Here is a 25,709-nt window from a genome sequence, read left to right as displayed (position 1 = left end):
GCTTTAGTATAACTCACAATGAGTTTCACACACCTTCTCCGGCCACGTTGAGTTGTTGACACTTAACAGTGGGAAAAGCGACACATGCGCTATTCACTTGTATAATTTAAGGGTGAATGGGTAATGTAGTTTCTGCTCTGGGTGGGATGAATTAGGAAGCTTGCATTGTGAAGGGCGCTCTGAAAATCGGCAAAAAGATTAAAACCTCTATTAAAACAGATGTCCAAATGAGCGTACCGGTACGCTACAAGCACGTTCTGGGCGCACGGAGAGGTGGCGGTACGCTCAAGAGTTATATTTGGAAGTGGCGGTACTGAGTACCTGTGCGTACTGGCCTACTTAAAGCACTGGCAATGACTATACTTTGGAATTTTTTTGCAGTCCACTTAGAATTCAACGTGGAAATCATTTTTGTTTTTTATTGGCATTGATTGTTTTGAAATTCAAATGGTACTTACATGCCTGTGTTTTTATTTCTGTAATAAATATGGCTTTCAAGCCAACAGTTAATTTGGAGGATATTGATGGTTTATTGCAGGTATGTTGTTTACATGAGAAAATCTGTGTTACAAGTTAAACAAAAATTCCAATAAACAATCATATTTTGAATTTAAATAGTTTCTTTGTCTTGAGTTTACATTAATTATTTACATTTTACATTTACATATCCCAAAAGTTTCAGTCTTTTAATTGCGATTAATCGCGATTAATCGCGATTAATTTTAAAAAATTGTGCGATTAATTAGTTAATTTTTTTTAATCGATTGACAGCACTAATATATATATATATACAGGGAGTGCAGAATTATTAGGCAAGTTTTTTTTTGAGGAATAATTTTATTATTGAACAACAACCATGTTCTCAATGATTCCAAAAACTCATTAATATCAAAGCTGAATATTTTTGGAAGTAGTTTTTAGTTTGTTTTTTAGTTGTAGCTATTTTAGGAGGATATCTGTGTGTGCAGGTGACTATTACTGTGCATAATTATTAGGCAACTTAACAAAAAACAAATATATACCCATTTCAATTATTTATTTTCAGCAGTGAAACCAATATAACATCTCAACATTCACAAATATACATTTCTGACATTCGAAAACAAAACAAAAACAAATCAGTGACCAATATAGCCACCTTTCTTTGCAAGGACACTCAAAAGCCTGCCATCCATGTATTCTGTCAGTGTTTTGATCTGTTCACCATCAACATTGCGTGCAGCAGCAACCACAGCCTCGCAGACACTGTTCAGAGAGGTGTACTGTTTTCCCTCCTTGTAAATCTCACATTTCATGATGGACCACAGGTTCTCTATGGGGTTCAGATCAGGTGAAGGAGGCCAAGTCATTAGTTTTTCTTCTTTTAGACCCTTTCTTGCCAGCCACGCTGTGGAGTACTTGGACGCGTGTGATGGAGCATTGTCCTGCATGAAAATCATGTTTTTCTTGAAGGATGCATACTTCTTCCTGTACCACTGCTTGAAGAAGGTGTCTTCCAGAAACTGGCAGTAGGACTGGGAGTTGAGCTTGACTCTATCCTCAACCCGAAAAGGCCCCACAAGCTCATCTTTGATGATAGCAGCCCAAACCAGTACTCCACCTCCACCTTGCTGGCATCTGAGTCGGACTGGAGCTCTCTGCCCTTTACCGATCCAGCCATGGGCCCATCAAGACTCACTCTCATTTCATCAGTCCATAAAACCTTAGAAAAATCAGTCTTGAGATATTTCTTTGCCCAGTCTTGACGTTTCAGCATGTGTGTCTTGTTCAGTGGTGGTCGTTTTTCAGCCTTTCTTACCTTGGCCATGTCTCGGAGTATTGCACACCTTGTGCTTTTGGGCACTCCAGTGATGTTGCAGCTCTGAAATATGGCAAAACTGGTGGCAAGTGGCATCTTGGCAGCTGTACGCTTGACTTTCTCAGTTCACGGGCAGTTATTTTGTGCCTTGGTTTTTCCACACGCTTCTTGTGACCCTGTTGGCTATTTTGAATGAAACGCTTGATTGTTCGATGATCACGCTTCAGAAGCTTGGCAATTTTAAGAGTGCTGCATCCCTCTGCAAGATATCTCACTATTTTTGACTTTTCGGAGCCTGTCAAGCCCTTCTTTTGACCCATTTTGCCAAAGGAAAGGAAGTTGCCTAATAATTATGCACACCTGATATAGGGTGTTGATGTCATTAAACCACACCCCTTCTCATTACTGAGATGCACATCACCTAATATGCTTAATTGGTAGTAGGCTTTCGAGCCTATACAGCTTGGAGTAAGACAACATGCATTAAGAGGATAATGTGGTCAAAATACTCATTTGCCTAATAATTCTGCACACAGTGTATATGTGCAAACTGTAAAGAAGCAGAGATCAGTTTGTTTCTCACTTTCCGCGCTGACGCCGAGATCTATCGCTTGCTACTGTGAAAGTATAACGTGCCTAATGTTTTTGTCACGCCCTGATGTCACCTGTCATTATGGGACCTTTACGGGTTGTGTGTGAAAGCACGCACATATTCCGGGTAATCACTGGCACGGTGAAAGTGCAAAATCTTGCAGACCTGTGACAGCAACATCTCCCTGCTGAACAAGCTGAACACCTTCTTTGCTTGCTTTGAGGAACAAAACAGCACCACTCACACATATAGACAAAAAGGACTCAGAATGCTGTTCATAGACTTCAGTTTAGCATTCAACACAATCATCCATAAACAGCTCATTCACAAACTGGTCCAGCTGGGGCTCAACACTTCGCTGTGCAACTGGCTGTTGAACTTTCTGACTTCAAGACCTCAGGCAGTACGGGTCGACAGTAACACATCCAGCACCATCACACTGAACACTGGGGCCCAGAAGAGATCAGATGTCACACAACTCCAACCTCTTCATTACGTTTATGGATGACACGACTGTGGTGGGTCTCATTAGCAGATGAGACAAACTACAGGAGCAAGGTGAGCCACCTGGCCGGATGGTGCAGTGACTACAATCTCTCTCTGAACCAACTTCCTGGGTGTGCACATCACAGAAGACCTCTCCCGGACAGACAACAATGCAGCACTGGCCAATAAATGACAACAGCTTCTCTACTTCCTCCTCAAACTGAAGAGAGCTAGAGCCCCACCCCCCATCAAGCATCCTGACAAGCTGAATCACTGTGTGGTATGGCGACTACAACACATCCTGCCGAAAGACTCTGCAACACATAGTGAGAGCAGCTGAGAAGATCCAGGCCATTTACGGAACCAAATTTAGGCCCACAATAGAAACAACCCACAAAATGTTGTGGTTTCCACTACAAGGTTCATCACCTACCAAACCACAACACTGAGAGAAGCTTCTGCAGAACTCTCTTTGACTGTGAACATTGATGCTATGATTATATTAGAGATGTTACCATCTTTATGGTTATCAAATCTCTGCAAACATAAACTAATTATAATAATTGAGACACATAATGATTGAGAAACACTTGCAAGTGAATCAGACATGATTCTGCAGCCAGATGACCCCAAAAGGCTATTTCCATGTAGGTCAACTGGATGTTGTTTGACCAGCCTTAGACCTGACCTGAGTAGATCATTGGTGGTTTGGTACAATATTTAAAATGTTTAGGAGTAATTACACATATTTTACATTTATTCTGTTATGAACAATGCTTTGGCAATACAGTGTGTACCTAAGTATGTCAAGCCAATAAAAAAATATGAATTTAAACTAATATAAATGTATGGAAACAGAGACTCTTCAATGTGACATCGAACATGTTTTCTAAGAAGGGAAGTAAATGAAAATGACATGAACATGTTGCTGGGAATCTTTTGCTCTTGTTGTAGTATTTTGAGGTTTATGAAACTACAGATGAAGAATAAGAATAACTATCTTCCTCGCTCTGGTTAAAACTATAGAGCAGAAACAGAGCAGAAGTCAAACCACAACCACCAGCTCAACCTTTATTAGGCCTCTTTTAACACTTCTGTCATTGTCTCACTTCAAGCAGCTTCTAAAGTCAGCAACGCACAAATAAAGATGTGTCTTCAGTGATGAGCTAATGAAGCCAATGCAACACATGGAAATGTGAGGCGTATTGTAACAGTTTTTTCCACATGGCTGCAGAAAAATTAGGCCCACAAGAGAAACAACCCACAAAATGTTGTGACTTCCACTACAAGGTTCATCACCAAACCACAACACTGAGAGAAACATCTGCACAACTCACTTTGACTGTGAACATTGATGTTATGATTATATTAGAGATGTTACCATTTTTATGGTTATCGAATCTCTACAAACATTATCTAATTATAATAATTGAGACACATAATTATTGCATATTTATAAATATGTACTTAAGAAACACTTGCAAGAAGATAAGACATGATTCTGCAGCCAGATGACCCCAACAGGTCGACTGGATGTTGTTCGACCAGCTTTAATTTGGGTGGGCCTTACCTCTGTTTACTGTAATATTACTCCAGCTAAGTGAGAAACCATGGTATGATTAAAACAAAACCATTATCAGAGAAAGTAATGTTGGTCTTGGCTACGATGTGGAGAAGAACAACTCTCGCGTCAAGATCGCCGTTAAGAGTTTAGGGCCGGATTCACGAAAACTGTAATTTTCTTCCTATTTTTTTAACTTAAAGATAAAAAGTTCAGAATATTTTGTATTCCCAAAAATTATTCTTAAAAATATATTTTATATAGAATAACGTAAAAGACAAAACTTAAAAAGAAAGAATCTTCTTAAAAATCATTGAAAATAACTTCTTTAATTTAGGACAACCCCAGACTTGTCTTAAATCCCAAAGAGAAAGAATTATTGAATTAAGTTATTGGGTTATTTCAAATTAACTGTTATATTTAAGAAAAACAACAACACTAGCAACGTATACATACACAGCAGGACTATTAATAGGGATGTGCACAAGTTTTCTGAAGTAACAGATGACTGATAATGTAAACAATGATCGGTCATGATTAGCCTATGTGTGTGTGATGCTACTTTTAGCTGAGTTAAAAACTCAGTAGCATCTCTACAAAATCGAGTCAGATATGAAAGTGCAAAAACACACCACAAAAATGATTGAAACAGATCGCTGCAGCTTGAGACAGGCTATTTTAAAAGTAACTTCAAAAACACAACGCATTAAAAACGTGAAGCTGCGCGCCAGTCAAAGTTGCGACGAAAAGAGTGTGTGTGCTTATTGTGATTATTAGCAGTGTTGCCAAGTCTGCTTATTATAAGCGACTTTGGGCTTGTTTTTCTGTAAAGTCAGATGGCAACGAGTACTAGCCAATCAGAGGCAGAGCAGGGCAATCTGTTTTTTTTTTTTTTTTTTTTCTGGTTAGGAAACGTCGTCAATGAGTGACGTAAACTTTAAACGAATGCGCGCGTTGCGACTGACTGGACTGCAGGAGAGTTTTTTTGGAGGAACACATGCCTGGGACAAAGTGGGCAAAATACGGTAATAAATATAACAAAGAATTGGAGAAAGAGAAAGGAGTAAAATGATGGAGTAACTGATGGGGTACGACAAAAGCACTGTGGAGAGTAAGTGTGAAATATGTGCGCACCATGTGGACCTCGTACAACATGCTAACACAGAGAAATATAAGAGTATTGGACTGGACATAAAAAGGTGCATTGGATTAGGTACAGATGGCTGCAGTGTCATGGTAGGGAAGAGGAATTCAGTGTACACTCACCTTCTACAGAAAAACCCAAATCTCCAGCTGCTCAAGTGTGTGTGCCATTCCATACAGCTGTGTGTAAGCAAAGCAGTGGAGACCCTCCCACGCAACCTTGAATACTTGATCTTTCATTCTCACAAACAGTGCTCTTCGCCACTGTGAGTATGCAAAGATCTACAGTCTCATCAATCCTGGTGAAATCCTTTTGATGCTTGTTCAGATGTCAGGTACACGCTGGCTTTCCATCCATGATTGCGGTTCACTCATACTCAATCAGTGATGAATTGAAGCTTCACTTACAGCTAACCAAAGACCACCAGAGATGTTATGATGCTGAAATCCTGCACCAGATGTACAGTGATCCTGTTAACAAACTGTACCTGCTGTTTTTAATGCCTTTTCTACAGGAATTCAACAGGATCAACAAGCTGTTCCGGCAGGACAGGGGCAATCCATTCAAAATGTTGGAGTTTCTGCTTCTTTTCTTTCGCTGCTTCATCTCCAGAGTGGTGAGACCTGGAATGATCCCCACATCAGAGCAACAACTGCTTGCAATTGACATAACAGACCCCAGTGTTTTGTTTCCTGTGGGTGCAGTCAGTTATGGGGTCACCTTCATGATGGTATTGGATGAAGCAAGAATGGAGAGCACGGCTGAGAGAAATATGAAGAGCAGGTGCCGTGACTTCTTGGTGGAGGCGGATAGACAAGTGCAACAGAGACTCCCAGCTAACATCCAGATATGGAAATCTATGACTGTGTTCAGTTCGACTGTCATCCTGTCACAAACTAAACCACAGCTCAGCTCAGTCTCAATGCTGAAGCTCTACTCTGGTGATCTTGCAGCTCTTGAAACACAGTATCAGTCTGCTGCATATCTCTCATGGACAAACAAGGAGGACAGCCAGGCAGAGGCCTTTTGGGTTCAAGTGCTCAATTACAAAGACAGCAGTGGAGACCACACTTTCAAAACACTTGCCCTCTTTTCTCTGTCGTTGCTTGTGATGCCTTTGAGCAATGCTGGTGTAGAACGAGTTTTCTCACAGATGAACCTGGTCAAGTCCAAACTGAGGAACAGAATGGGACAAGAAACTCTCAGTGGCATACTCCACATAAGATACAGACTGAGAAGACAAGGACTTTGTCCCAAGTCAAGAGATGTTCCAGTGTTTCAATAGTCTCATGTACTCTGTGTGTGGAGCATCAGAGAGCAGGGAGACGGATGCAGATGAAGACAGTGAAGATGAATTTTAATTAACGTAAGCACTGTTACTGTATCTTTTTTATTAGAGCCAGGATATGATGCTAAGAAGGAAAGTTGTTTTTGATGAATGATGATAATCCTCAAAGTACTGTAATATTTAATAGGATTTAGGGAATCCTAGGTTTAGTGTTATAGCTGAAGTATAATTTGACCTTATCCCTCGTTAGAAAATCTTACCTTTTCTTTCTGCAGCACAAGCTCTGTCCTGTGGCGTCTTAAACTCATGCACACTTTGACATTTTACTTTGATTGACCCTCTTTGGGTCCCCACGCACTCCTCAACTAAACAAGAGGATAGTTACATTCTCATTTCACACACGTTTGTTTTGATTATTTATATGGTTTTATTATGTTCTTGTTTGAATGTGGGCCATCAAGAATGTCTGGATGTAGAAGTAAAACATGTTGAATGTTTCAGGATATTTAAGATATTTTCAGATATTTCATGGGTTCAGCTCTGTCAAATTGTTAAGTTGTTAAATATGTTTAATTTGCACCTTGGTACCTCAATACAACTTGAAAGATACTGTGGTTATTCTTCATATATATGAGTCTAAAGTGTTATGAGTCTTAAGAAAAATGTTTTAGACCAAGCCTCATCCTCACCTTTTCAAATGGTTTTGACCGGAATGGTTTTTAAACCAGTTTATTTTATTTAAGTCTTTTCTAAATCACTTATTTGTTCATCAGAGCAGAAGACACTTTATTGCTGGACACTAAGATCATCAGTAATTTCTCCTGTTTCTGGGTTATAGTTATATAAAAATGGGATCTTCTGCAGTCCTTGCAATAATAAATAAAGAATTTGTGAATTCAGGATGATATTTATTTGTGTGTGTAAACTGTAATTATCAGATGTTTACTGTGTATAAAATGTACTTGGTACGTCAGTCTATATTTGATATCCCATCAGTTTTCTAATGTTAAATGATGTTAAAAGGTGGTTTAACTCCCTCTTGTGGTCATTGTCCTGAAGCTCAGGGGGAGAAAAATAAATAAACTGTATCATGTGTGCAGTTTTGTAAATTGAAGGATGCAAATTGAAAACATGTACCCACAGTTTAAAATCTGTCCCCATGGATTGTAAAACCGAGCACAGTTTATTTTCCTCTTCCCGGAACCTAGGGGGGCTCCGTAGTATATAGTAAATTGTTTTGGGCTTGTTTTCACAGGCCTGGTTGCTTATTTGTCTCGCGACAGGCTAATTTTCCAACTCCCCTAGAGTTAAACAGTTGAGTTTTACTGTTTTCAAATCCATTCAGCCGATGTCCAGGTCTGGCGGTAGTACATTGTGTACTAAGGCCGAGAGAAAATTAAAAGTTGTGATTTTTTTAGGCTAGGAACTATACTCTCATTCAGTGACATCACATACGGCCAAGTATGTTAACCCATACTCTGAATTTGTGCTCTGCTTTTAACCCATCCAAAGTTCACACACACACAGCAGTGAACACACACACACTGTGAACACACACCCGGAGCAGTGGGTAGCCTTTAATAATGCGGCCCGGAGAGCAGTTGGGGGTTCGATGCCTTGCTCAAGGGCACCTAAGTCGTGGTATTGAAGGTGGAGAGAGAACTGTACATGCACTCCCCCCACCCACAATTCCTGCCGGCCCGAGACTCGAACTCACAACCTTTTGATTGCGAGTCCAACTATCTAACCATTAGGCCACAACTTCCCATCAAATAACTTTTCTGCCATACCATGGTCCAGCAGGCGCAATGATATTACACAGCTCCTGAAAATAGTCCCAGCTAGGTAACTTCCAATAAACCTATTTTCAGGCACTGCGTAATATCATAGTAATATCATAGTAATATCATAGTAATATCATAGTAATACCATAGTGCTCCGGCTACCAGCGGTGTGAAGAAGCCTCATCGCTACAGGCCCAGTACTGTACTTTCAGTACTTCTATTAATATATATTTTCTAGATTCTGATCTTCCACTTGTAAATGCAGAATATGAATCTGAACAGATCACAACTGTTGTTGGTTGGATTTTTTCAACTCACTGTAAAACTTTCTGAAAAGAAAACGTTTCTCCCTGCAAAGCTGTCACAGGAGAGGATCTAAAAGATCACAACATATTCAAGGACTTGGTTCTGAAGCTCCTCTATCTTAGTTAGTAATGAAGCTGATGCTGAGCCATATATTATTCTACAATAATCAATTGATGATCAATGCACACTTTACTCTTTTAAGAGAATGTTTTGTAGCTGGACTCGGATTTGACATAACGAGTGACGTTTAGTAGAAACGTGTTGTCATAAAAATTAATGATATTTATTTGTATTTGTTCGTCAGGTGCAGGATAGACTTCGAGGAGAACTTCGCAGAAGAGAGCTTGTTTCAGTGTCGCTGTCCGTGATATGCGACTCTCTCTCTCTCTCTCTCTCTCTCTCTCTCTCTCTCTCTCCGCACCGAACACAGCGCACGAGTCACCAGCTAACTCTGTTCAGTTTTTCCACGTCTTGTGTTCAGATGCTTTAATGTTAACGATAAGTGGTAAGGCTTAAAAACACGTGAAAAAGATTAGCTTTCGTGACGATGCGCAGCAGTGGCCCGTCAACTTTCCTGAGCATCTTTTTAGGCTGGCCTCAGTCAGTCGGTTATATAAAATATCAAGGTGAAAGTCATCAGAGCTCGCTTAGTATAGACCCAGCTCCCAACCCAACTTTGAGAATAGATTAACGACGATATATATTTTTTTATCGCCCGATAAGAGTCACACGTTAACGCAGCACTTTAACGCAGATAACGACCCACCACTAATATATGACCTTTTGCTAATCTGGCCCGATTTGCCCCATTGTTCAACAGCACTCACACACACTCAGATTGTGGATGATATTTGAATTTATTTCCCTGCACACAGAGCAGTGGAAAGTAGAGAATAGTGAGTCATGCTAATAATACAGCTCCATCTACAGCGGTTCTCTCTAGCTCTGCTGTTCTCAGTATAACAAACAGTTTACTCACATTGTAGTACAGAAAACAAAACAAATGTTAAATACTGAAATGTAATTTCTCCAGGAAATTATACAAACTTTTGCCAATATTCTTTCTAAATGTAATGTTTTTGTGATCGTATAATGCCAACATTAATTAAGAATTTGAGTAGACAGAGAAAGTATAATATACTGAGTACAAAATAATCATCCATTTTATTTTAACTGTAGAATAAAATTAAATGGAAAACATTAAGACAGCGAATTGAGTGCTCTACAAAATACAGTTTGCAATAAACATTGTCTAAACACTGTAAATTCTTAAATGCTTTATGAAAACAATAACCTGCACACAGAGCAGTGGAAAGAAGAGAATAGTGAGTCATGCTAATAATACAGCTCCATCTGTTCAAGAAAATGTTTTAGTTGATTAGAAAGCGCATGGAAAAATGGCGCACATTAAAAGATTACGGAGTTCATGCAAACAGAAATAAAACATCAAAATACCCAGAAATATGAACAGAAAACAAACTCTAAAATCAATTTATGTCTACTGTGTGCAATCCCTAACATAAATCATCTGACATTCAGTATGAAACCAACATGTTTTACTTTTAATGTGGAGCTGCAACAGAAACGACTCACCCACAGCAGTTCTCTCTAGCTCTGCTGCAGTTCATTCGAACTCCGTGCGCTATAGCGCCACCAGCGGCCAATAGGAAGCGCGATCACATCACAGCAGGATTTACTTCCTCTTCTAGAATGTTTATCCAGTTCTTCTTCTTCTTCTTCTCTGGTGTTTATTGGCGGTTTTTTTTTTTTTTTTTTTTTTTTTTTATTCAAGAAATTGGATGAAAACATACAATCACATTCAGGAGAACATTAACAAATAAAGAAGAGGAGAAATAAAGCACAATAAAGGGGTTTATATATATTATAATAATAATAAAATAAATAAATACACAAATACATTTTAAACCAATGAAGGAAAGCTATCTAAGCTTAATCAGTCATTAGAAATACATTTTTCATATAAATCCAAAAACCTGACACATTTTTTATTGTTAGTTAAACAAAAAGATTTGAGCAGTGAGTCAACCTCAATCAGGAAATGTGAAAAAGTAGGAATTGAGCCCATAATTTTTTGCTTATGGATGAAAAATTTGCCGAACAAAATAAAAAAAGTTGAATATATACTCTTTAGATTTGTTGGCAGATTCAGAGTAATAACATATAATATCTTTCAAGCTAAAAGATTGTGCAAAGATAGGGGGTTTGTTTAAATGGGAATACAAGTCAAGCCAAAATTTCTGAACAAACTCACAAGAATAAAATAAATGTATTAGGGTTTCCTCTTCATTGCCACAAAATATGCAGGTACTAGGAATATCAACATATTTAGAAACAGATGAGTTAACGGGATATATTTTATGCAGTATTTTAAAGTGAATTTCTTTAGTCTTATTAGGAATAAAATTTTTATGAGGCAACAACCATGCTCTTCTCCAATCTATATTATTAATTAAAGCAGCCCAATGGGATCTACCTCGAGGAACAATGAGGTCTCTCTTTTGAAATATCTGGCGAACATGTTTATTATTACATTTCTTGTCATAAATGCCAATGCCGCCCAGTAACAAAGCCGATTCCTTCATATCTCTTTTGGTGTATAATATATGGCCTTTAACCATATGCATTAAACCTGAGGGAATAGCTCTAAGAACATTTTTATATTCTTTGAAAGGAATAGGAAAGTCATGGACAGTCATGAAGCGTTCATACGACAAGACATTGCCAAAATTGTCAAATAAAGAAAAAATATAAATTAAACCTCTGTTAAACCAATTAGTGTAAAAAAGAGACTTGTTCCTAACAGTTATATCCATATTATTCCACAAGAGAGTTTTATGTGGTGAGAAGTTGTGAACGTAACACAGCTTCCACGCAAGAAGAGCCTGTTGATGAAAAATAGCTAATTTAACCGGGAGCTTATTATGCATATAATTACATTTTAAGATAAAGGGGAGGCCTCCAATTTTATTGAATATATAATTAGGAATAAAGAACCATAAAGAATTTGGATTTAATAAACATCTTCTTAGCCAATTTATTTTAAAAGTGTAAATGGTATTATGAAAGTTTATAGCTTCAAGTCCCCCATCACTTCTACAACTAGATATCACTGCTTTTTTAAGTTTGTGAGACCTGTTTTTCCATATAAAGTCGAAGAGAAGTTTATTAACACCTTTGATAGTACAATCATTGACATATAAAGAAAGTGAAGGATAGACGAAGCGAGAAAGACCTTCCGCTTTAGAGAGGAGAACCCTACCATAAAGCGAGAGGTCTCTTTGTAGCCAAAGATTAAAAATATTTTGAGTCTTCTTTAATCTACTAGAAAAATTAAGTTGTTGTCTGGCTATTAAATTTTTTGATACATAAATACCCAAATACTTTATTGTGTCTTTAACTGGAATACCCTGAATTAATGTGTCATCACATTTATGCAGTGACATTATCTCACATTTGGACAAATTTAGCCTTAACCCAGAAGCACACGAGAAATGTTTAATTATCTGAATAGCTATAGAAAGTTGACTTTTATCTTTTAAAAAAAGAGTGGTATCATCCGCTAGCTGAGAGATTTTAATTTCCCTATCAAAAATGGAGATACCTTTAAAAATCTGATTATGTATTACACTTAATGATAATAATTCAGTAACCAAAATAAATAAAAAAGGGGAAATCGGGCAACCCTGTCTGACACCACGTCTTATAGAAAATCTTTTAGAGGTGAACATATTAACTATGACAGAACTTGTTATTCCTTTATAAAACATTCTAATGATATTGACAAATGAAGACCCGAAACCAAACAATTTAAGAGATTGCAGAAGAAATTCATGCTCAATGGTGTCAAAGGCCTTGTAAAAGTCTAAGAAAAGCATAATAGCATCAGATTTCACAAAGTCAGCATAATCCAATAAATCTAAAACAAGTCTTAAGTTATTACTAATGTGCCTGTCTTTAACAAAACCTGACTGTGTTTCTGAAATAATATGATTAAGCTTAAATTTTAATCTATTTGCGTATACTAAGAACAAAATCTTATAATCAACTGTAAGAAGTGTAATTGGTCTCCAATTATCAATTAAGAGAGAATCTTTTTCAGGCTTTGGGATAAGGGAAATAATACCCTGTTTCATTGATGAAGTCATTTCTCTCTGAGCAATGCATTCACTATACATAAGAAACAAAGGGGAGTGTATTAAATCCCAGAAATGAATATAAAATTCTACGGAAAAACCATCAACACCAGGGGATTTCTTTTTTTTCATAGAAAATAAAGCCAATTTAATATTGTAAAAGTGGCCTCACAAATATCTTTAAAATCATTATCAATGACAGGAATATGATTTCTAATTGTTTCCAAAAAATTCTCACAATTATCCATATTAAATTCAGAGGTGTAAAGGTCATTATAAAAGGCAGTAACAAAAGTAGAAATTAATTTTGGATCTGTGCATCTGACACCATTAATATTAAGAGCGGTTAATGAATTTTTTCTGCAATTCCTCTTCTCTAATGCAAAAAAATAACTGGAATTGGTCTCTCCTTCCTCGAGCCATTTTGCTCTAGATCTAATAAAAACCCCTCTAGCCAAGTCCAAATAAGCTTGGTTAATTTGAAGATTTAACTCCCTTAAATGTAATTCTTCTTCCGGAGTTAATTTTTTTTGCAATAAAATATTTATTTTATTTAATAGTTCAGTTATATTTTTTATTTTTAGAGGCTTTTAAGTCTTTACTTCGTCTAATAGCAATCTGCCTAGCCTTATATTTAAAAGATTCCCATTTCACTTTATAGCTGTCCTCATTTTTTTTTGAAAATACATCTGAAAGTAAGTTTTTGATACTATCATTAAAGGAAGCATCTTTTAAAAGGGAGTTATTAAACTTCCAATAACCACGTAACCTATGAATTTTATCAGCATTGCTACACAATTTTAAGCTTATTTGTTTATGATCTGACAGGGGCGCAAATGAATGAGAAATATCTTTAATAAAATGAAGAGCTGAGCAAGAGAGCAAAAATAAATCAATTCTTGATTGGGAAGATCTATTTCTATTAGACCAAGTGAATTCGTGTAAATCAGGGTGAAAAAAACGCCATGTATCAGTAAGAGAAAATTCTGCACATAATGATAAAATGTTGCTATTAAGATAAAGACCATCGTTACCTCTAGGAGGAAATCTGTCCAAAGTGCCGTCAACACACTCATTAAAATCACCGCCTAGAATCACAAAAGAATCAGGGTATTTAACAAGTGTTACTTTTAATTCAGAAGTTATCTGAGCAAAGAGAGACCTATTATCCGATCGAGAATTACAACCATAAATATTGCAAATAACAAAGTTTGAGTTATCCTGTTTAAACGACAAAATAATCCATCTCCCTTCGTCAGACGACCTTACCCCAAGTATTTGCCCTTTAAATTTGTGTAAAAGAATTAAGACTCCAGCTGAGTGATTAGAGCCATGGCTACAATATATAGTATTACCCCACTGATTTTTCCAAAATTTTACATCCATTTCACATGAGTGCGTTTCCTGAAGAAGGATTATGTCAGACTCACTGCTTTTACAGAACAAAAAAACAGCTTTCCTCTTTACAGCATCACGTAAACCCCTTACATTTAAAGATACAACAGAAAAAGAGTTAAATTTAAACTCCATTAAACCCCCCCCCAAAAAAATCTTACACTTCTTAAATTTGAGTAAACAAAAATTCTCAATTGAGATAGGAACAATATATAACCGAACATAATTCTAGAGTACAAAGTTAAATAATATATATTTCACAACCTTGCATGTTACTCTATAGCAAGTACACAAAAAGAACTGAATGTCAGTTTGAATAATGAACGTAATAAACAAAGATAAATAGACAACACTCTCCAGCCTTTAACTTTAAGTTCAACAGGAGGAACCATAAGCGATTCATAATATTTGAGTGTATTAACAATATTTGGTCAATTAGACCGCCCTCAAAAGTAGGTCAATCATCAAATCATGTTTCAAAATTTGGATGATTAGTAGGTCCCTAGCACTAATGTGGTTAAGAACCATTAACATTAACAATGAGACAAGACTATCTCACATCAACGTAATTGAATCTTTTTCCATCGATTAATGCGAAAGAGCCGCGAAAGGAGGTTTTTTTACCCTCATCTCTGGCTTTTTTAACAAGAGGCCAAAGTTTCTCTCTGGCGATCCTATCTTCCGGTGAAAGGGCTTCGGTGAGTCGCAACTTCTCTTCGAAAAGGAATTTACAGCCTCTGGCAGCTTGCCAAACAGTGTCGCGAACACGACGGAGAGCAAACAAAATGATGATGGACCTGTGGGAACCATCCCCTCTCTTCGGGCCAAGACGATGTGCAATGTCAATTGCACCCTCAAGATCATCGCTGATGCCAGGCACTACGTTGCTAAGGACATCAAAATAACAACTTTCCGAGCATCCTCTCCATCTCTCTCTTTCACGCCGTGTAATTTTAATGTCCATTTCCAGCTATAGCGCTTGCTTTCTCCAATTTCGGCCTTCATGGTTTTATTCGCATTTTGGAGCTTCTGAATCTCCGTAGCCACAACTTTCAGAGACTCCTTATGCATTGCTACCTCAGTAACAAGCTGAGTAACAGTAGATGACAGAGTTTCAATCTGCTTAGCCGTTGACCCAGTTGTTATTTCAATTGCTGAAATTTTCTGGAACATTTGATCGTACTTTCCAGAGAGCTCACGAATAGCTGTCAGAATTTCCACTGAGGTGTCGCTACTATCCTGAGGATCTCTTTTCGTTTTCTTTGGTGCAGGTTTTAAGGGAGTTTCAGGTAGAGGGATCGCAAGGAGATCATTCATATCTGGGTGTGAGTCAAACCAGTTGTTAAGATCCCCAGCGTTTCCTGATGAACTCAAATCCACAGAGGAGTTGACGCTAACATTCACTTCAGCACTTTTAACAGGCTCCATAGTTGACGCTCGTGTTGTCTCGTTGGAAATCTGTCTAATTTTCTTTCTGCCCATAGATAAATCAGCGCAAGGTGAGTAATACAAGTAGAAAAATCACTTACACATTTATTCACAAAAAACAAACCCAATTATCACGGTTATATAATCGTCCTATTTCAAATTTCCTGATGACACCTCCGAAACGCGTCCACCTATCACGCAGCCATCTTGGCCCCCCGTGTTGATTGGCGGTGGGAACCTAACTTATTGGTGCATTACCGCCACCGACTGGAATGGAGTATGGATAAGGATATTATTTGTATATAGCTTATAAATAAACAAAAAAATTACAATATAAAAAAAAAACAATCAAAACAAACAAACAAACTGGAAAATAATACAAAACAAATAAACAAACAAACAATCAAAACAAATTATATTATTTTGTATAATTTACTTACTTTCAAAAATGTAATAATATAATCATACAACATGCTATCTTTTTTCCCTAATAAACCTGGCAATGTAAAGTCATGATGTTTTGCTATCTTAAGTGACTGAATAAGGTGATGTCTCTCATTATTATATTTCATACAATGAAAAAGTACATGCTCAACTGTTTCTTGTTGACAACAGTATATGCATTCCCCAGTTGGATGCTTTCCAATCTTACATAGTGTACTATTAAGTCCTGTATGACCTATTCTCATACGAGTTATAATACTTTCTTCTCTACGATTCCTGCTCTCCCTCCTCCCAGAACCAACTTGATTTTGTATATTATGTAAGTGTCTGCCTAATTCAGTATCATCCCAATGTCTCTGCCATACTGAGTACACATATTTCCTAATATATGCTTTAGCTTCCATTTTGCTTAATGGACTTGTAGATCTATCTGTTTTAATTTTAGAGTTTGTTTTGCCAGAATATCCACCTTCTCATTTCCTTCCACACCAACATGAGCAGGAACCCAAATGAATTGTGTTTCTTTGCCTTTAACCTTCAAATTATATATCTTATGGAAAATTTCATTAATTATGTCCATTCTAAAGGATGAGCTGCCAGATTTTATACTTTCCAGTGCAGAATAACTATCAGATGCAATAACTGTGTACATTATCTCTTTCTCCTCTAACCACTGCAAGGCCGATAATATTGCTAATAACTCTGTTGTATAAACTGACAAATGATTGGTAACTCTTTTCTTGATATAAAAATCATATGTTGGAATATATACAGCTGCCCCTGCATATCCTGTCTCCGGATCTTTTGATCCATCTGTAAATAAAAACACTGAATCTTGGAAATGCATCTCAAAATAATTCCTCACTATATGACATACTGGAAATTGTTTAGATTTATTATTTATTTCCCGCTTTATATTGAGGTCAACAGCAGGGGAGGGGAATAACCATGGAGGGATGGAGGATATTGATACTGTATTGCTGTACTGTAAATGACATAAACCTATATTCCTAGCCTTTGCATCACCTATCCACCCAAAACTTACAAAGTTTGTTTCATTATGTTCCCAGCACTCTTTCAATACACTTTTGACAGGATTTTGTCCCTGTATATTAACCCAATATGTCAACATCAACTTCATTCGCCTGATGCCTAAAGGCATTTCTCCCATTTCCACCTGCATTGATGACACTGGGGATGTTTTAAATGATCCACTGCAGATTCTTAGGGCTTGGGCTTGCAATACATCTAATTGTTTGAGATTTGATTCTGTTGTCGACATATAAGCTATACATCCATAGTCAAAGACAGACCTCATGAGTGCCCAGTATATATTTTGTAGAGATGTTCTACTTGCTCCCCATTCCTGTCCTGACAAACACCGAAGAATATTAATAATCTTTTTACATTTATCCTTAATTTTATCCAAATGAACTTTCCATGTCAATTTTTCATCAAACCAAACCCCAAGAAACCTTACTGATTTGACTTGCTCCAGAGGATTCCCATATAATTTGAAAGATAGAGGTGTGACTCTATGGCACCTTGAAAAACAAATGACCTGTGTTTTTGCTACAGATCATTTAAACCCCCATTTATTAGCCCACTTTTCAACTTCAACTATTGCTTCTTGCATTTTTTTATTAATATATGTTATATTACGCCCTCAAATCCACAAAGCCCCATCATCTGCATATAAAGATTTTCCAATGTTTTGTTTAACTTGAGAGAAAATATCATTAATCATTATATTAAACAATAACGGACTACATACACTACCTTGTGGTGTTCCATTCTCCACTGTATACACACTGGAGTATTCTTCACCTACTTTTACTTGTATTTTCCTGTTTAACAAAAAATCTTGAACCCAATTATATGTTTTACCTCCAATTCCCAAAGACTTTAATTTTAACTTTCCAGAGCATATCATATGCCTTTTCCACATCAAAAAGACAGCTATTACTACTTCTTTGTTAGTTTGTGCTTTTCTGATGTCTGACTCTAGACATAATACAGAGTCCATTGTATTCCGACCCCTTCAGAATCCACTCTGATAAGGAGATAATAAATCTTTACTCTCTAAGAAGTATGTTATTCTTTCTGTGATTATTCTTTCCATTACTTTGCATAAATGAGAAGTTAAGGCAATATTCAGATTATCTGAGCTATTCACTTTTTTTAAAGTTTGTACTAGACGTTCGGCTTTATCTAGATTACTGACAGCCATGTCTGCACCGACCAACACTGGTAACTCATAATTCCTTCTATTCCCCCCCATTTTCCTGATCATATTCCGTACTTCTGACAGTTGTACTTCTCTTCCAATACTATCACAGTACTGCCTCCAAAAAATACGCTTTTGTATTTTTATTGTTTTCCTTACTAATGCCTGGGCACATTTATACTTGATCATGGCATCCATAGAATGCTGTTTTTTTTAAGTTGCCTAAATGCTTTATTCCTTGCTTTCACAACTACTTTACAATCATCATTTCACCAGGGTACGTTCTTGACACGTCTAATTCCTGTAGTTTTGGGTATAACTTCCTCCGCTGACTGAATTATTTCACTTACTAGCTTATTGTTGAATTCATTTACATGCATCTGGTTCTCCTAGATAGAGTCATACATCTATTTCCACATATTACTTGAAAAACTTCCCAATTTACCTTCTCCAGTTTCCATCTTGGACTTCTTAAAGGGTTAATTGTGACTTTATGTATAGCCACGAAAAGAATCTGAACACTTAGTGTGTTTTCACATGAAGTATATTTTAAATGAACCAAACTCAGTTCAGTTAAAGTGAGCCAGCGGTGAGTATGTATATGAAGTATATTAAGAAACAATAAATATGTTGTTCAGAATGAAGACCGAACACACTTTCTGAGTGTCACGTGTTAGAGGAACATGTTCATATGTTAATGATGAACTACAGCTGTGGTTTTTCTGCTGAGAACTGACCACCATGATTGTGGTTTCACTTAGGTCCGTTAGCGAAGTATAAACTCCCGTTCTCTTCTGTCTCTTTATTCAGAGATTGTGTGTTTGTGAAATTAATAGTAAGTATGTTTCGGAAGAGGAAATGCGGTTAGGACTTTGCTGCTGGTTCACAATATTTCACTTACTACCTCTTTCCGAGAAAAAAATGCGAGAAATCAATCAAAGGAACAGGATCTGATGAAGATGATAGATGTAAAGAGCATACAGACAGATACTTCTCTATCTGTAAGTCGATTCTCCTACTATTTCTGGCATTCCACTCACAGATCAGAGATAAGTAACAATACTTTTATTAGAAACAGACTTGATCCAGCCAGTACTCCTATATGTAAACACCGATGGACTTTACTGGACAAGAAATTATGGAACATGATCTTCCTGCTACCTCACTATTATCGGAAATAAAATTAAAGAAGTTTTATTCAAAATTGTTCACAGATATTACCCTTCAAAAGCAAACATCTGTGCCTTTTTTCCAACTGTGTGTAACTTTTGTACATTCTGTGGCTGTGAAGGAGAAATCATTGAGCATGTTTTTGTTGATTGTCCCCCTGTAGCTTCCTTTTGGTCCCATTTACAAAGATTTATTTCCCAAATTATAAAAAAGAATATTTCTCTAAGTAAATTTAAAATACTTCTTATAGTCACTGAGACAAATTTATCAGCCAATTAAAAATATGTAATTAACTTAATTATTATTTTAGCTAAATATTATCTGCACAAAATGATTTGGCAAAGAAGCAAACCCTCTTTTTACAATTTCAGAATTACAGACCTTAAATGCAGACCCCTAAGTGTTTTTCAATTACACACTAAAAAATCCTGGGTTATTTTTTCTACCCAAGTGCTGGGTTGAGCCATTTGGGTAAATTTTTTGGGTTATTTTCTCAGTCTTGGGTAGTTTTTGGGTAGTTCTATGTAACCCAACCGCTGGGTTATTTTCTGGGTCGTTTTCACTGAGAGCTGAATCAATGCACCCCCTCCCCCACTCGGACGCAATAACCCAGCTCATTGGGTCAAATCAACTCCGCGCAGGATCAGCGCAGCGCGGGCTGACTGAATTCGAGGTGGAAGTGGATGCCACACACACGCTGTAATATTTGGAGAAATAAGGTTCGTATCAATATATTTATACATTTGACATGTATTTTTAAACATATTTACACACATAACATAATAATGAGCGAACGAGCGATAAAAAGGCAAAGAAATGTTCGACAACAGTCACGTTTACATGACATTAAATGCACCGCCAGATTCGTGTTAAACGACCCTTTTGTCAAAGTCTTACGTTTCTTCTTAACTGTTAAATCACATAATTTACTTCAAAGTCCATTAAGTCAATTAATTTCAATGCCACGAGATCAATGTGATGTAAACGTGCATTCCTTGACTTACCCATCCCCCATCTTACTGCATGCAGTGCTAAGCCAAAACAACCCAATTTTTGGGTCATCTGTCGCGGGCATATTTTGGATCGTTACAGGAGAAAATATTTTAAAAACAAACTGACTTCAGCCTTTTTTTCTGGTGAAATAAAGGTTTGTATTGGTCTTTTTATCATTGAATCGTTACCGATTGGCAAAAATGTCCCATTCTGATTTTAAATTATCACTTAACGTTACATGATAGATCATAAAGCATCCTGCATTTGCGAGCACCAGAGATAACGTTACCTATTTTTTTTCTGTCTGATGCGTTTCGTTTTTTTTTTCACAATAAAAATACATTTCTAATCATTTATTCATTTAATAAATGTATTATTATTTGAAATCCAGGTAAGTGTCAATTAATCTTGGACTAAAATATATTGTTTTTTCCCCTCAGACCTGCTCTTGACTGTCCGTGGTGGCAAATCCACAGCCTTTAGCTGGAGGTGACACTTTTATCTCATCTAATTTGAATGATTGCCATACATTGATCATAATAAAATGACCATAAACCATAAAAAAACAGCTGTTACTATTATTAAAAAGATCCGGTAACGTTATTGTGGTTATACCCGTTTAGTTAAAGGGTTAACGTTACTTCACCCAATAATCAAAATTATGTCATTAATAAGTCACCCTCATGTTGTTCCAAACCCGTGAGACCGTGAAACTGTCTTCCGAAGATGAACGGAGGTCTTACTGGTTTGGAACTACTTGTGAGCAAATTATGAGCAAAGTGAAATGTTAAGCAGTATAATTCAGGAATCAGTTTGCATGGAGTTTAGAAACATCCAGGATTTACTAGTTAAAGTGTTGAAAAGCTCTGAAGAGTATTTCTGTTTTTATGGAAACTAATCCTTTTACATGTAAAAAATGTTCATAAGCCTCTATTTGATTAACAGCATTGTTATTTCTTTGTCCAGTAGAATCAACCGTATCTGAAGAGAGAGCTGAGGAAATTAAACAATGGCTGAGAAACAACACAGCCCATCAGCCAGGTGGAACAGTACATCTGAAAAATATGTTTGAGGTCCTCCATGAGTTTCCTCGGCTAACTACCTCAGGCATGGTATGTTAACATAATGTCTTTGTCATATGGTAACATGAGTTATATTAAGTCTTTTTTGAGAAGTTTTTTTTGTTATTTTTGCTTTTAGATTGCAAAGGACTTTCACATTTTACATTAAGATGAAGCCCCAAAACTGTTTGAAAAATGGCTGGTATACTGACAGGATCTTGCTTTTTGTGAGCGAGAAGCAAAGCTTTAATGTACAGCTGAAGAAATGACAGAAGGTTAAAATGTTTCTACAATATTTTGATATTATGGGCCAGATTTACTAATAGCTTGCACCATAGTACTGTCAGGATTAATATAGAAATGCAGTGATGAAAAAAATCTGTTTTTTTTTTATTTGCATATTGTCAGTGGATCAACAGCACAACTTTACACTTCAGTCTACACTTTTATGGGATTTTGGACTCACGCTAATTTGACCTGTTTAGTAAATCTGGCCTTATATTCTCAATGACAACTCGCTACTGTTTTTACTAGTGTTGATGAATGTAATATTATTTTCCTACAGATGCAAAGGGAAATCTTGCACTAAAGCTATTACCTGTTTTGCTTCTACCTCCACCCTACAAATTTGGCAGAAAAACAGTCCGACCCAGCATTGATGAAAGCAAAAAAGCTTTCATTGACATTCAGCCTGTAAGTACGACTCAAGAAATTTACTTCAATCATTTAATGACTTCACCAGGTTGAATACACTACCATTCAAAAGTTTGGGATCGGTATGATTTTTTAAATGTTTTTAAATTAAGTCTCTTCTGCTTACAAAGGCATTTATTTGATCCAAATACAGCAAAAATAGTAATGTTGTGAAATATTGTTACAATAAATTAATATTTGCTATTTGAATATATCAAGAACATTTTTTTTTTGTGATCAAAGCTGAATGTCCAACATCGTTATTCCAGTCTTATATAAAGTAACATGTTGACAAGATATGCTCCATAAGAACTTTGTAATTTAATCTATAATGTATCTTGGATAAATAAGTCTGAGCTCACAATTTTTTTTTCTGTAGATAATTTTCATTACTAAAACATCTTACTGGCAAATTTCTAGTGTCCTAGCTATAATTAATTTTACTAGACAGATAAAAAAAAGTCTTTTTTTTTTCAGTTTCACACTCTAGCAAGTTAAGGTCTTTTGCTTTTGTAGGGCAGAATATTAAATGTAGAAATTAAAGTAAAATTAAAGTATTTCAAGTGTTACCAAAACTCTTTTGACTTGCTTAGCATCCCTGTCAGTGGCTCTGTCAAAGTGGGCCAGATCAAGCTGTAATAATTTTCAGGTATTTTGCCTCATCCAAAGCTCTGGCTATACAAGACCTACTGTTTCTAAAGACTGCTTGATTGAATAAACAGTTTTGAATGAATCCCAACCCACCACCCATACCCACACCCCTGACACTCCCATTCTGTTTCACCTTTATTCATTTGCATTATCTGTCCTTTAGGTTGGAACAAATATGGTGGAGTACCTCCAGCAGGCTGAAGCATCAAGACCTTACCCATATGTCCTGTAACTTGAAAATGGACACATTGCGTCGCGGGCATTTGTCATCCTTGCAGGAGAAGCTTTGGAACAAAGAACTATTGTTTAAGGGGAAGTCATGGTCTAATGGTTAGAGAGTTGGACTCGCAATTTAAGGGTTGTGTGTTCGAGTCTCGGGCCGACAGGAATTGTAGGTGAGAGGAGTGAATGTATAGTGCTCTCTTCCACCCTCAATACCACGACTTATGTGCCCTTGAGCAAGGCATCGAACCCCCAACTGCTCCCCGGGTGCCGCAGCACAAATGGCTGCCCACTGCTCCGGGTGTGTGTTCACAGTGTGTGTGTGTGTTCACTGCTCTGTGTGTGTGCACTTCGGATGGGTTAAATGCAGAGCGTGAATTCTGAGTATGGGTCACCATACTTGGCTGAATGTCACATCACTTTCACTTCACTTCATTGGGACAGTAAATGTATGTTTCAAATCGTTTTATGTTTTTGATGTAAACTAACCGAAACATTGTTTCTATATTAGGGAGTTTATTCATAATATTTTTGAGTTGGAGGGAAGTGAATCCCCAACAGTGAATTTTTTGCACTGGGCACTACATTCTTGCAAGTAGATTATAAGAGGTTCTTTGAACAAACAGTGGTTCAAGAACACGAGGTAGCATTTTAGTTTAAGTTTTATTTGCACATGAGATTTTTGTTCTGTTTTTTTTTTGTATAAACAACTGTTTTATTGCTTGAGGAAGAGTATTACTTTATGCGTACTGATTATCAATTACATTTTTATGTAGAAATCTTTTACTGCCAATACGTTGTATTTCATAGATTTATTTTTGTGTTCATTTTGTAGACTTAAAACAACAGGTCCATAATGTAGACTTAAAACAAATGTGCTTTGTAACAAACAGTTCTTGAGGTAAAGTATTTTAGTTTTAATTTCATGTGCATATGGATTATTTAAAAATAAGTATTTATTTGTATATTTAAAAAAAACCTTGAGGTTTTTTGGAGTTCATGAATTTCATGAGCATATGGATTAAAAATAATATGAATTATTTTTTAAATGCATTACTAAACCTTGTGGTTCTTTGGAGTTTATGAATTCAAATGTTTTTTTCTAAACATTTACAGTTTAGAAAAGTTACAGAGGCAAACCATAAAAATGAAAGAAATTGTTTTAAATACTGTTTATAAATGGAATTTTATTTTTTTAGTTTTGTATGATCTCTTGAATTTTTGGTTGAGGTAAAGTGTAATTACAAAGTGTAATATGCTGAAAGAAAAATAAAGATAATACAATGTTGTCCTGTTTGTTTATTATGTGGTATATTTAATGTTAAAAGGAATAAAAATTCCTTTAAAAATATAACCCATTTATGAAATCAAATTAACCCATTATTTTTGTAAAAATAACCAATTTTTGGGTAGAAAAAACAACCCATTTGCTGGGTTAAAATTAATAACCCAACTTCTTGGGTTAGTTTAACCCCATATGGGTTCTGTCCTATATTTACCCAGCAGTTGTGTTAAAAACAACCCAATTTGGGTTGTTTTTAACCCAGTGTTTTTTAGAGTGTATGTATCTGGTTTTTTTTTTCTATTTTATTTCAGATCTGTTCCTGTCTCTTATCTTGTTCTCCTTGTTAAGATCAGATTTATGAAGCTGTATATTGATTCAACTTGGTTTACGTCTTAAAATTGTATTTTGACAAAATGTTAATAGAAAAAAAAAAAAAGATGTAACGCACGAGATGGTGGGCGGGATTAACATTTCAAAGCCTCTGATTGGCTCTAATGTGGCCAATGAGATCATTCTGTGGGTTGGTCAATGGAGACACGCAATCACAGACCGCCGTTTTCCCTTCAGAAATTAGCATAGAGAAGTGAATAAAAAACTGCCGTGTTGTCATAAAAATTTATGATAATGAGCGGCATCTTCGAGCGCATCTCCGGTGAGTCTCGTCTCGTCTCGTCTCGTGTCTTTCCAGCATCACATCGAGAGAGATCCAGACCGCCGTGCGTCTGCTGCTGCCGGAGAACCGGACAAACACGCCGTGTCTGAGGAACAAAGACCGGGACCAAATACACCAACATCATCAACGAACCCGAAGACTCTTTAAGAGCACCACATCATCTGGAGAAGAGCTCTTTCTGTTCAATCAGAGGAGCACCAATAACTGCTGTTTAGTACTACTTGTTTTAACAGTAGTGTTTGCAGGATTCCTGTGGGGTTTGGAAATGTATGGGATTTGATTCAAGTAACTTCCAGGTCTGGGAAAGTGTGGAAAGAAGAAAGCGGATGAAAAATGGCATGGAATATGTCCAAA

At 36.6% G+C, this 25,709-nt stretch overlaps 1 protein-coding gene and 1 long non-coding RNA gene across 3 annotated transcripts in view; one reads left to right on the top strand and one right to left on the bottom strand.

The window, feature by feature from the left end:
* Positions 1 to 25,709, bottom strand: part of LOC113096660 (obscurin-like) — a 262,435-nt gene that overhangs the window by 208,370 nt on the left and 28,356 nt on the right. The gene's annotated exons all lie outside the window — the stretch shown is intronic.
* Positions 20,178 to 23,672, top strand: LOC113096666 (uncharacterized). Of its 2 annotated transcripts, none has more exons than XR_003288554.1 (5): positions 20,178 to 20,496; positions 21,211 to 21,259; positions 21,740 to 21,882; positions 22,397 to 22,524; positions 23,339 to 23,672. It is a non-coding gene; the product is annotated as an uncharacterized LOC113096666 (long non-coding RNA). The 2 variants fall into 2 exon arrangements; XR_003288553.1 differs by having other exon boundaries at positions 21,737 to 21,882.

This window comes from Carassius auratus, unplaced genomic scaffold, assembly GCF_003368295.1.
Source record: "Carassius auratus strain Wakin unplaced genomic scaffold, ASM336829v1 scaf_tig00216014, whole genome shotgun sequence".
Lineage (NCBI taxonomy): Eukaryota > Metazoa > Chordata > Actinopteri > Cypriniformes > Cyprinidae > Carassius > Carassius auratus.
Note: the sequence above shows the minus strand (reverse complement) of the source record. Positions and strands in the feature narration are given on the sequence as shown.